Source organism: Lissotriton helveticus, chromosome 12, assembly GCF_964261635.1.
Source record: "Lissotriton helveticus chromosome 12, aLisHel1.1, whole genome shotgun sequence".
NCBI classification, from domain to species: domain Eukaryota; kingdom Metazoa; phylum Chordata; class Amphibia; order Caudata; family Salamandridae; genus Lissotriton; species Lissotriton helveticus.
Genome location: NC_136073.1, coordinates 464282076 through 464295797, shown reverse-complemented (window position 1 = coordinate 464295797; position 13722 = coordinate 464282076). Strand labels below are relative to the sequence as shown.

Genomic DNA, 13722 nt, shown 5'->3' with positions numbered 1-13722 from the left:
AAAACCTCTGTCACAGAGCTTAGAAATGAGTGATAAAGCCATTGCCTTATCTCTTCAAATGTCTAAGTTGATTTCAACTACTGCATGTTTGTTTACCTCGCTCTTTATGTCTCACTTTGGTTAATGATTGACCAACAACTGGCTTCTAATTTTGATTAACCAACGAAAAAATGAGTGCAGCTAAAATAGACTGCCTGCATTCAAATAACAGTTTGGAGTCCTATCAGTTCCTGTACTATCAAGCGTGCAGGAGACACACAGCTACTCCTGAGGAAACTGAAAATTCTCTGTGCATTGTGACTGGTTGTCAGCCATGTTTATTTTGCATTAACCTCAGCAGCCTTTAACACTATTGACTACCAAGAGCTAAAATGAGACTGGGATTTCCAGTTTCTGATGTGTGACTCTCTAAAATAATAATGCGGAAAATATGGAGGTCAGGAAGTTCCAAATCATCTAAAGGGGGCTGCAGACAGTCTGTAGGCTGGGCAACGGTATAAAGGATATGAGAAATTGTATTGTGCATCATTGAATAGTCCAAATGCATGTTAGACAATCTGAAGAAAAGGAGGGTGTCAACCTTTTGCAGATGATGAATAGTTAGAAAGCTTTGAGCCACCCAGGGAGTGTCTAGGAAAGCATGGTTCAAGCTGATGAACTTGTATTTAATAGCTGGAGCATCTATTCGACTCAGAAGATGAACGCCTATTACACTAGTGCAGCAGCTCAATCCTCTAGAAGAAGGGAGATAGATTCAGATTTCATTTACATGGATGGAGACCTAAGGATGAAATGGGGCAGTAGTGATCCAATCTAAGCTTTTTCCTAGTGATAGGAAAAGAAAGAAATGGACACATCATAGCAAAAGACTGGATATGCCTGACTGCTGTTACCCCAGGAGGATTGTGTTGTCTACAGCGCCATAGGTGGTGGACAAGGAAAGGATTACTTTGGCAGTTTTATTCTTTTATTTTCCATGTCTACTGATAGCAAAAAGTCTTCTCGTGTTTGCCAAGGCAGTGTCTCTCTCTTTTGAGGGACAGAATCCGGACTGCTGGTTTTGAAGGTGATTAAGTTTCACATAATGCTAAAGTTGTCTCATTACCTTCCTGTCCAGGATTCTACTGACGAAAGGGAAATATGGCACTGATTGGGCCATTAGTCAGTTTGTTTGGGTCCGCATAGTATTTATTTATTTCAGTTGAAGAGTGGTGTATGGGAGAGAAGGGAGGCAATAGTCACATTAGTTGTTTCTGCTGTGATTGGGGAGATTAGTTTTGAGGCATGGAGAAGAGCAAAGCTCTACCAGAGACTCTAGTTATGGAGGTACAAGCAGCAGGGGGCAGAGTCTATGCCACTCTGGAGTGACCAGGAGGCACGGAAGACCAATGACAGAAGATGAAGGAGAGTTGACAGTGACCATGTCGCTGCAGCTGTGAGGACCAGGTGATTCTATGGAGGGCCAGGAGCCGTTCACAAACGGTCCCATGTCGGAAGACGAGAACAAGGAGATCTGTGTTCGGGGGGAGCACAAACCAGCCTTGGCAGCATCAACAGATGTGGTTAATGAAGAAGGTGCAGTGTTGGGACCAGTAAGTTCCAGGGGACTCACCACAGGCAGGAGAGTCAGAGGAGGCACCGAGCAAGCAGGGGAGCCCACTTAAGCCAAAGATGACCCTCAAGAGGACCTCGAGCAGCTCACCAAAGAGGAAGGCCCATGATGCAGAGGATGCAGTGAGGACAAAGATCTTGGCAGGAAAAGATGCTGGAGGGTAGAACTTCTTGTAGCCTGAAGATCTCTGGAGGACAGAGTCAACAAGCCTTGGCAACGGTAAGTGGATGCGGTGCACAGGGGTTTAGTTCCAGCGGTTCCGATGAGGGATACTGGCCTCAAACTTGCTGAGAAGACCGTGCAGGCCTCGAGGGAGTTGCAGAGCCACCACCAGTATTGCTGAGCCTTACGGAGTCCATGGGACCTCAGGGGAGCAGCAAACCGGTGAGCTTCATTTCGGTGCCTGCTGATGCACGGGAGTGACTCCTTCACTCCAAGGGAGATTACTTTGGGTGTCTTTGATGCCCACAGGCCTGGAGAAGAACCTGGATGAAGCACACGCACCAGCAACGCAGAAAACTGTCAGGACGACGAGACCAGGAGCAGCAGGAGTCTTCCTTGATGCAGTCTCGGTTCCTGGCGAAGTCCAAGGTGCCCAGACAGTTGAAGTTGAAGTGGTTTTGGATCTCACTCTTGTCCTACGACGAATCTGAATAGCCACCCACCCACTTTCCCTAAGTACCCTAGGGAAAGGGTTGAGACAAATAAGGGAGGGGCTGGACAGAGGGAGGGATCCTTCCATTTCCTCTGTCCAGTTTGGCGCCAGAGTGTAGGATCCAATGTCTCTCTGAACTTGTTCCAACTGGAGTATGTGAGTACAGCACCAAATGTGCCCTTCAAAGCAGTCTGGTGGTGCTGGCAAGCACCACCACCCCAGCCCAATACATTGAATCCTGTCTGGGAGGTGATTGCACCTCGCTGTGACAGGAAACCTTTTATTCTACCGTCCGCTGCTCAAGGTCAGCTCAGCTGCAGGAGGGCAGAATCCGGTCTGTGGTCGGCAGCAGCACTAGCTTGCTGTTAGACAAGTGGAAGGCTGGTACCAGGAATACAGTAGGCTCCCTAGGGGAGAATTCAGTACATGGCATCCTACACCCTACACTGGAATCGGTGTTGGGGTAGGATTCTAACATGTTTGATACCAAACATGACCGGTTTTGGTGCAGCCAATATATATAGTTCGACATCTTGTAATTGACTTGATGTACACTATATTTATTAAATGGCTGACCGTCTTTACAAAGCTGGAGAATCGACTCCAGGGTTTGCAGAGGTTTCCTGCTCATGCAGGGCACCCTCACACTTATAACCAAGCACCCTGCCTTCAGGATTGATAGGCCTACCTTGGGGGTGACATAGGGTTCAGATATAAGGAAACGTATATCTGTGGTGAGTGGTGCTAGCACCAGCTCACACAGGCTGCAATGGGAGGTCTGTAGTCACAGTTTTAGAGGTCTCTCATGGATGGCACAATAAATGCTGCAGCTCATGGGACGCCCCCGGTGTACCTTTGCCTGGGGTACCTTAATACCATATACTAGGGACTTTGAAGGGTACACCAGTAGCCAATTAGGAAGGTACCAAAGAACTTACCATAGTCCAATTTATGGAGAGAGCACTGTGACTGGGGTGCTGATTAGCAGGATCACAGTCAGACAAGTCCGAAAAACAGCATGACACCAGCAAAAAGTGAGGGTGAAAGCAGATCCTACTTTCCAACACTTCCCTCCCCTCCCCTCCCCCCTCCAAACGAAAGGAGATGAGACTAACCTTACCCAGTTGAGTCTTCATTTTATAATTGGAAATATCTGGAGAGTCCATCTGCATTGGCATGGTTACTCCCAGGCCTATGTTGCACTGAACAGTCCATCCCCTGTAGGGAAATGGACCACCTCAAAAGTTTTGGATTTTCACCCTTCATCCGTTTAAGCCATAAAAGGGGATTATGGTCTGTCTGAACAATGAAGTGAGTTCCAACAGGTATGGCCTCAACTTCTTCAAAGCCCATACCACAGCAAAGGTCTCCCTCTCAATAGCTGACCAACGTTTCTACCTGGGGGGCCAACATTCTGCTTATAAAATCTACTGGTTGGTCCTGGTCCTCTGCATTAAGTTGTGATAACACAGCTCCTACCCAGATCACAGAAGCATCTGTCTGGACAATGAATGTTTTGGAGTAATCAGGACTTTGCAGAACGGGAGCAGTGCACATGGCCTGCTTCAGGTCATCAAATGCCTTTTGACAGCTAACTGTTCACTGAATTTTCTTAGGCATTTTCATGGAGGTGAGATCATTAAGGGGAGTCACAATGGAACCATATCCCTTAACAACACTCCCGTAATACCCAGTCACGCCAAGAAAGCTCTGACCCGAGCCTCGGTAGTTGGAGCAATCCAGTCCTTAATGGACTGAATTTTGCTCTCCAATGACTGAACGTGGCCTCCACCTACGAGGTGACCCAAGTATACAACCTTACTCTGCCCGGTCTGGTAATTTGTGGCCTTGATAGTGAGGCCTGCCTTTTCCAGGGCTTCTAGAACATTTCTGAGGTGGACCAGGTGATCCTCCCAGGTAAAATAAAAGACAGCAATATCATCTAGATAGGCTACACTATAGGTTTCCAGACCTGCTAGGACTTTGTTCACCAGCCTCTGAAATGTGGCAGGTGCATTTTTCAGACCAAAAGGTATTACAATAAATTGATAATGGCCACCCCGTGTTTAAAATGCTGTTTTTGGGCTTGGTATCCTCAGATTCTGGCTTGCCAGTAGTCAGGTCAAATGTACTCAGATACTTGGCTAAGGCCAAAGTATCAATAAGCTAATCGGCCCTTGGAATTGGATGGGCATCAGGTCTAGTGACTGCACTGAGGCCCCTGTAATCCACACATAAACTCATCTCTCTTACCATCTTTGGTTTGAGGTTTTCGTACCAGGACTACTGGACTAGCCCAAGGGCTATCTGAAGGCTCAATGACCCCCAGCTCCAGCATCTTTTGGACCGTAGTCCTGATGCTATCTCTGACATGTTCAGGCTGTCTGTAGATTTTAAGCTTTCAATCAATCAATCAGTGGGCTTAAAGCGCGCTACTCACCCATGAGGGTCTCAAGGCGCTAAGAGGAGGGGAGATTCGCTGCTCCGTGTCACTTGAAGAGCCAGGTCTTGAGGTCTTTCCTGAAGGTTTCCAGGTTAGGGGAGCATCTGATGCTCACAGGGAGCGTGTTCCATGTCTTCGCCACGATGAAGGAGAAAGCCCTCCCGCCTGTTCTGGTTCTGCGGATGCGAGGGACTTCTGCCAGGGCGAGGTTCTTTGACCAGAGGTTTCTTTCAGGCACGTGGAAGGAGAGTCGTTCGTTGAGGGGTGTTGGGCATGCATCGTTGAGGCTCTTGTATGCGTGAGTGAGGAGCTTGAAAGTGATCCTATCTTCCACGGGCAGCCAATGGAGTGTGCAAAGGTGTGGGGTCACGTGTTTGCGACGGTGCGCACCCAGCACTAGTCTGGCGGCGGCGTTCTGGATGGTTTGTAGTTTGTGGATCAGGGTTTTGTTAGTCCCGGCGTAAAGTGCGTTGCCGTAGTCCAGCCTGCTGGTGACAAGTGCGTGGGTGACGGTCTTCCTGCAGTCCGCGGAGAACCACTTGAAAGTCTTATGGAGGATGCGAAGACAGTTGAAGGTGGTGGAGGCCACGGAGTTAATTTGGCGACGCATGGAGAGGGAGAAGTTGAGAATGATGCCTAGGTTTCGAGCGTGGTCGTGGGGGTGGGCGGCGTGCCGAGGGAGGCGGGCCACCAGGTGTGGTCCCAGGTTGACTGGCAGGGTCCGAGGATGAGGATCTCGGTCTTGTCTGAGTTCAGTTTCAGGCAGTAGTCCTTCATTCATTCAGTCAAGTTCCTCTTTCCTTCTTGGAAATTGTGCCTGTTGTCCTCGCGGTTAGGTGTGAGGGAGAGGATAAGCTGTGTGTCGTCGGTGTAGGAGACAATGTTGAGTCCGTGTAGACGTACGATGGCGGTGAGAGGGGCCATGTATATGTTGAAGAGGGTCGGGCTCAGAGATGACCCCTCTGGTACCCTGCAGATTACGTCGGTGGGTTTGGAGAGGAACGGTGGGAGTCTGATCCTTTGAGTTCGGCCCGTCAGGAAGGATCTGATCCAGTCGAGGGCCTTGTCCTGGACTCCGGCGTCGTACAGTCTGGATTCCAGAGTGTGATGCGAGACAGATTGGAAAGGCCGCTGAGAGGTCCAGTAGGATGAGGGCTGAGGTCTGTCCATGGTCCAGTAGCCGGCGGATGTCATCGGTGGCGGCGAGGAGGGCGGTCTCGGTGCTGTGGTTCTTGTGAAAGACGCACTGAGAGGCGTCCAGGATCGAGTTTGCTTCGATGAAGGTGGTTAGTTGGGTGTTGACGAGTCTCTCTGTGACTTTGGCCGGGAAAGGCAGGAGGGAGATGGGTCGATAGTTCTTCAGATCTAAGGGGTCGGCTGTGGGCTTCTTGAGGAGGGGCTTCGCCTCGGCCCTTTTCAAGATGCTGGGGAAGATGCCAGTTTCGAAGTAGGAGGTGATGGTCCGGTGTAGCTCGGGTGCTATGGTGGCGGCTGCCCTGTGGAATACGTGGGGAGGGCAGTGGTCCGTAGGGGCTCCTGAGTGGGTTTTCCGCATGGTTGTAGTGATGACTTCTGTGGTGGAGGGGTTCCAGGCCTTGATGGTACGGTTCCCTGTGTTGACGGTGGGGGCCGTGATTGTATACAGCGTCTGTTCACTGAAATTGTCGTAGATGTTCCTGATCTTTTGATGGAAGAATGTGCTCAGTTTGTTGCAGAGTCCCTGGGAGGGTGTGATGTCTGTGGACTCGCAGGGGCTTCGTTAATTCCTTCATGATGCTGAACAGCTCCTTGGCGTTTGAGGAGTTGCTCAGGAATTTTTCCCAGATGAAAGTCCGTTTGGTGTTTCTTATAAGCTGGTGGTAGGTCTTTAAGGCAGTTCTGTGGGCATCAATGGTATCGGTGTTTTTCAAGCGGAGCCAGGATTTCATAAGACGTCTGCAGGTTCGCTTGGCTTCTTGTAGTTCCATGGTGAACCAGGCGGCTGTCTGCTGGTGCTGTTTGGTGGGGAATCGGAGTGGTGCGAGTTTATCTGCGCAGCCGGTGATCCAGTGGTGGAGCTGTTCAGCTGAGTCGTTGGGTTTGGCCGAGACCGAGGGAGGGGCTAGGAGGAGGGCAGGTGTTAACAGGTCTTCTGTGACTTCGCTCCAGTTCCTCCGCGGCGGGCGAGGTGGAGGCTTGGGTGCGGGAGAGGTCTGGTAGGTGAAATGGACGCAGTGGTGGTCCAGGGGGTTCAGTGGTGAGACTGAAGCTGATGTTGGTGCCTCCCGCGAAGACGGGGTCGAGGGTGTGTCCTGCTCTGTGGGTGGCGGTGCTGACCAGTTGCTTCAGCCCGATGTTGGCGAGGTTGTCGAGGAGGGCAATGGAGTCGTGGTCGTCCAGGTCGTCCAGGTGGAAGTTGAGGTCCCCGAGTAGGATGTAGTTTAGGGTGGCGATGGCTTGGGGCGCTGCGAGTTCGGTGATGGTCATGGAGGCGCGGGTCCGCGGTCCCGGTGGGTGGTGCTGGACTGGAGCTGGAAGTGGAGATGCTCTGTGTTGGTGTCTGGGTCGTTGGAGCTGGTGAGTAGGAGGTGGGTCTTGTGGTTGATGGCGAGCCCCCCCCCCTCCCGGTTCTGAGCGGACGGTCTTTTCTCAGGATCTTGTATCCGTCGGGGATGGCTATGGCGAGGTCGGGGCCGGAGGACGGGTTTGTCCAGGGTTCAGTGAAGAAGGCGATGTCAGGTGAGATGGTGTCGAGCAGGTCCCAGATTTCTAAGGCATGGCGGTGTATGGAGCGTACGTTTAAGAGGATGCCGGAGAGGAGATCGGCGGTGCGGGCCTCCAGCGGGTTCTCGGTGGCAGGGGGGGGGCGATCCGTGATGAAGGATCTGTGGCACGGTCCACAGGAGAACGGGCCGTATGTGGAGGCGGGTGAGGCCTGGCCGCAGCTATCGAGCCGTCCCGGGTTGAGCTCGTGCAGTGTGGCCGAAGAGTACCGATGGGGGGCTGAAGATCCAGGGGTCCCGGTCTTGGCCGCGTCCGGGGCGTGGACGGGCGCAGACGGGTTTGCCTTTGGCGCACCAATTGCGCGAGTACGCTGCGCGACCGCCATTAAATAGGGGAGGGGGGCAGGAGTAGCGAAGGCGGGACCAGGTCGGGGGGCAGGGCTGGAGAGCTCTGGGCCTGGAGGTCCCAGCAGGCTCAGGCGCTTTAGGGAGAGCACTATGGGGAAAGTGCTTTACAGGCAGACTGTCACCTGTGTCCACGTCATAGGTACACTAGGTGGTTTGACTTGGAGTCAGGGAAAACATGTTGGCATCACTCACAAAAAAGGGGAGAGGGTCAAAACAAATCTCCACTATCCCGAACCCCCTAGTATAGCATATGAACACACAGAAGGGGTAGAGAGGACACCAACCAACACAAGTAAATAAAGAAGCAGTGACACATATTGTGTGTTTTGAAAAACTGCCCACACTCGCACACAAATGTGTGTGACATGCTTCATCATCGGATCTGCTTACAAAAGGCCCTGGCGTAGCCACGCTCAGGGCGGAGCATAGGGACGGGGAAACAAAATGTAAGACAACACAAAAATGACAAAACAGTAATAACCAATTAAGTGTTACCTTAAGACTGGGTGTGGAGTGGAGTGCAGTGGATAAATTGTGCTCTTAAAACTGGCTCATGGATACCTGTCATAGGTTCCACGGTCAGGATTAAAAATAGTGAAGGATGGGAAGTGTTTATAGAGAAGATCAAGTTCCCAAAACACCTCTCCTTCACTATTTTTAATCCTGACCGTGGTTTTTCAAAACACACGATTTGTGTCACTGCTTATTTATTTACTTGTGTTGGTTGTTGTCCTCTCTACCCCTTGTGTGTGTTCAAAACATGTTGGCAAACTGATCGAGGACTGTCCTGCAATCAGCTTGCTGCTGGTCAGTGAGGCTGCCTGCTAAGGCTACTCCATCAGCTGACCCATCAACAGGGTCCTGAGAGAGGAGATCACTCTCTTCCTCCTGTCCCTCATCAGTGGCCATGAAAAAACTAATGTCAGTCCTGTCAACAAAAGCTTTAGGCTGTTCACATGAAGTTCCCTGTGGGGACTTCTAGGAGTACCTAGGTCAACCAAATAGGCAACCTTGCCTTTTTTTCTCAAGAATGGTGTGGGGCCACTCCACTTGTCTTGGAAAGCTGCTGGGGCCACAAGCTCCCAACACCCACACATTCTGTCCTGGCTGGTAAACAGTCAGTACAGGCTTTTGGTTATGCCAAGCTTTCTGAATCTCCTGCCTGGGCTAAATGTTTTGGCTGGCCTTCTGCATGTTCTCAACCATACGTGCACGCAGGCCATGGAAATAGTCCACAATATCCTGTTTAGGAGGTTTGAGAGGCTGCTACCAGCCCTCCTTAACCAGACACAAAGGCCCCCTAACTGGATGTCCAAACAGAAGTTCAAATGGGCTGTAGCCCAACCCCTTCTGATGAACCTCTCTGTTGGAGAAGAGAAGGCAGGGTAGTAAGACATCCCATTTTTCCTAAGCTTTTCTGGGAGCCCCATGATCATACCCTCGAGGGTCTTGTTGAACCTTTCAACAAGCCCATTGCACTGTGGATGGTAGGGTGTGGTAAACTTGTAATTTACTTAAACAATGTGGACGAGCCCACTATGTGTATGTGAATACTTGTTGTCACTGTTTGTGGCATGAGTTGAGACCCATTGGGTGTTTAAAAGACCCCTCACACACCAACCTGGTTTGTGTCATGCGTCATCATCGGGGTTCCAACCGGGTGGCCGAATGCCCCCGGGTTGTGCTACGACGCCTGATTACAGCGGAGCGGGTGTTGGTGCGTTAGTGTGATGTGAAGTTCTACTGTTAAAAAATATCTCTGAGAGTCCTTGCCTCAACTTTATCATTGCCGGCTCAGGACATAAATTAAAATCTGTGTGATGCAACTAGTAAGGATGAATTACCTTTCAGTTTGCTATGTGTGATGGTCAAACTTGTAATTTACTCAACACTTTTTTCCACATGGCAGTAATAATAAGTTAGTACCTCTGTCAGTTAAGACCTCCATAGGGAAACCTACTCTGGAAAACACACCCACAAGGGCCCTGGCCACTACAGGAGCTGTAGTGGTCCCAAGGGGAAACGCCTCTGGATGCCTAGTGGCATGGCCCACCACCACTAGGATGTAACTGTGCCCAGATTCTGTTGGAGGGTTTAAGAGACCAACAATGTCTAGCCCTACCCTCTCAAAGGAAACCCCAACCACTGGAAGTGGAATTAAGGGGGACTTTGTAGTGCCACCTGACTTACAACTGGCTTGGCAAGTGACACAGAAGCGACAAAACTCCTTGGTGTCTTCAGACATGTGGTGCCAGTGAAAATGAGGGACAAGCCTTTCCCAAGTCATGCTTTGCTCAGGATGTCCTGCAAGGGAAATGTCATGTGCCAGGGATAGAAGAAAATCCCTGAACTTCTAAGGTATTCATCACCCTCCTGGTGGCACCATACTTGGGGTCTCTACATTCAGAGAATAGGAGCCCATCTTCCCAATAGATTCAATGGGAGCCACTGACACTCACTGCCTCCTCAGCAGCAGCTTTCTGTCTGAGCTGCTCAAGAGAGAGGAGGATTTCTGCTCCAAACTCAAGTCTGCCCTGAGAGGGCTCCCTGCCCCCAAGAACTATGCCTGGTCAGGCCCAAGTTCCTCTGAGGCAGTTTTTTCACAGGAACGCAGATCATCTCCCTTCCTGCTCCTTCTCTAGGGAGCCAGCTGGTCCATTATTTCAGGATCCAGTGCTCCTTCTGTGCTTCGCTGTTTGGCCTCAGCCCTGGGACAGCAAATGCATTGGCAGAGATTCCCATCATATCTCCAGGTGTCCTGACCTCCATTTCAGACCAGGCTGAAGTTCCTAAATCATCGCCCAACAGACAATCTACAGGTAGGTCTGGAGTGACTACAACTCTTTTTTAGGGCCAGTTACCCCTCCCCAACTGAGATTAACAACTGGCAAGGAGTGATCAGTCCTGACATTGCTGGTGTTGGTCACTTGGTACAGTTATGATCTGTTCAAGTGACACACGTTTCTCTGTCACCATGGTGACACTGGCCCATGTGTCCCTGTAAGCCATAGCTTATTTTCGAATAATCAAAGGTTGTGGTCTGTATTTGCCCAAGCAAGTGGAACTTACAAGTAAAAGAGGCAAGATCCATGCCACTTTCATAGACAAGGACAGCCTGAATGGGGGTTCTGAGTAGGTCAGAACCCACTACCGAACCCAAGGTTAACCCTACTAATCCTATGGGAGCTTTACTACCAGTTGTACTGGTGCTAGGGGGCTATTTGCCTTAGAGGCAGTGGTAGTAGCTTCCTTGGTGCTGCCCTTAGGACAGGTCTATGGCATTTTTCCTTACACATGTAGCACTTTTTAGAGTAGGTGGAGTTTTGGGACTCACCCCCAGATGCAGGTTTTTGGGGACCTTGTGAAAACTCTTTCGTTTTTATCCTTCTCCCCTCCTTTCTCTTGGGATTTAGAAGAACCTTGCTTCTTCTGGTCACCTTCACCAACATGATTTTTCTGCTTAACCCTGGTGTGGATCCATTTGTCTGCCTTCTTTCCCAATTCTTGGGGAAGGATCAGATCAGAGTCCACCAGGTACTGTTCAGTTGTTGATTCTGCCAATTAAGGATGTGCTCCCTCATCAACAAATTGTACAATCCCTCATTGTTCTGTACCTTGATTCCATGAAGTGAGCCTACCAGAGCCTTAATAGCATTGTCCATGAAATCAACCCAGTCTTGAGTGTGTGCCTTCTGATTATCCCTGAACTCAACTCTGTACTGTTCAGAGATTAAGCCAAATCCATCTATGAGGGCACTCTTCAAAACAGAGTGGTTGTCAGCTTCCTCTACCCTAACAGTGAGGAGCTTGTGTCTACCTTTGTTAGCAAAGGAAAGACAGAGGATGGCTGCACACTGCCCTTGAGGGACCTTTTGAACTTTAAATGCCCTCTCCAAATCAGTGATCCATTTATGGATATCATGCCCCCTCCTGGTAAGGAGGAACTATCCTGCTCAGGTTCCTAGTATCAAAGGAGTCAGATAGTAACCCCACCACTAAGCACCTCTTAGAGCTGCTTATCCTAGATGACCACCAGAATCCTGAGAAGTCAGAGGAACAGGACAAAGTGGGTGGGGGTGCTCCAGAGGATGGGCGAGGAGGGGGTTGTAGGAAGGTGGATACCCGACTATGGTTACCCCAGATTTTTTGCCTTGTGTTTAGCTGGTTTTCGACTTAGTTGGCCTGGGATCCTGCTAATTAGGGGCACCATGCTATCTGCTCTCTCTATAAAATGGACTCCATGTACCCTAGGTACATAACTAATTGGATATTGAGTCACCTTATCAACCTCTGTATAGAGTACTATAGGTACCCAGGGCATAGGTGCAGCCAAGGCCTACCAGGGGCGGCAGCATATCTTTTGCCACCCCTGGCTCGCCATCCAAACTGACACAACTGGCTGATCACTCAGCTGGGGCAAGGTCGTGTAATCACCCCTTGCTTAGATAGAGTATACCTATGCCTAACCTTATAATCCGGACACATATACACCTATAAGTCACTCCTATGGCAGGCCTTAACAATCCTGAAGAGTATGGCAACAGGGTTCACCCAATCTTAGTCACTGGGACCTGGGTAGTAACAGTACTGAGAGAAGGGGGTCCCAGCAAAGGACAAACAATTCATAAACATTAAAAAGAAATGTATGGCGACAGTAGATAATAGATAAGACTACACTGTATTTATTCACAATGTAGGAGTATATTCAATATAATATCATTGAATTAACATTCATAAACTGTGCAGTGCCCCAAAGGATAAGGGAAGTGATATGGTGAGGATAGTGTGTATAGGGAATAGTGACTGAAAAACAACCAAATGGCACAACGGTACTTATATGTCAATTCAAATATAAACCAACAGAAAACCATAGGTTCACTACATCACTTAATCAAATTCATACTCCAAATAACACATCAATGTGTATCAATACTGGGGTGATGCTGACGAAAAAAGGACAGTTGTCGACGTTTCGACCCTCTAAATGTCGCAGGATTTAGTAGTGCCCTCGCTTCGGGGTCTTCATCAGGACAGGGTGGGGGCAGGCGAGCCATTGCGAAGACGCGAGCTGATTTAGAAGACGGATTAATTCTGCCTCTGATGCTGAATTATTGCGGTGTTTCCCGATGATTACACACGCCCGGGACTGACATTATAAAGGTCTACCCTCGGACTCTCTGGCCTCAACTTGTGCCGTGCTTTCACCGCAAACGCCCATCCTTATTACTGGAGGGCCATTCAGCATTGACATAGCATGATTCTAATTTAATACCACCAGATGTATCTCACCTTGTCCACCTTCAATCTGAAGACGAGCAACAATTAATTTGGTTGCCTGCCCCCACCCCGTCCTGATGAAGACCTCGAAGCAAGGGCACTACTAAATCCTGCGACATTTAGAGGGTCGAAACGTCAACAACTGTCCTTTTTTCGTCAGCTTCACCCCAGTATTGATACACATTGATGTGTTATGTGGAGTATGAATTTGATTAAGTGATGTATTGAACCTATGGTTTTCTGTTGGTTTATATTTGAATTGACATATAAGTACCGTTGTGCCATTTGGTTGTTTTTCACAGTCACTATTCCCTATCCACACTATCCTCACCTTATCACTTCCCTTACCCTTTGGGGAATTGCACAGTTTATGAATGTTCATTCAATGATATTATATTGAATATACTCCTACATTGTGAATAAATACAGTGTAGTCTTATCTATTATCTACTGTCGCCATAAATTTCTTTTTAATGTTTATGAATTGTTTGTCCTTTGCTGGGACCCCCTTCTCTCAGTACTTAACAATCCTGAAGGCAGAGTGCTTGGTTTTATGTGAAATGGTGCTCTAGCATGAGCTGAGCCTGTCTGCAGTTTTCGGAACCATGTCCTTATAGCTGTTCCA

General features: G+C 49.3%; 1 protein-coding gene across 2 annotated transcripts in view; it reads right to left on the bottom strand.

Moving 5' to 3' along the window:
* NUP93 (nucleoporin 93) overlaps positions 1 to 13722 on the bottom strand; it is a 655917-nt gene that overhangs the window by 231406 nt on the left and 410789 nt on the right. The gene's annotated exons all lie outside the window — the stretch shown is intronic.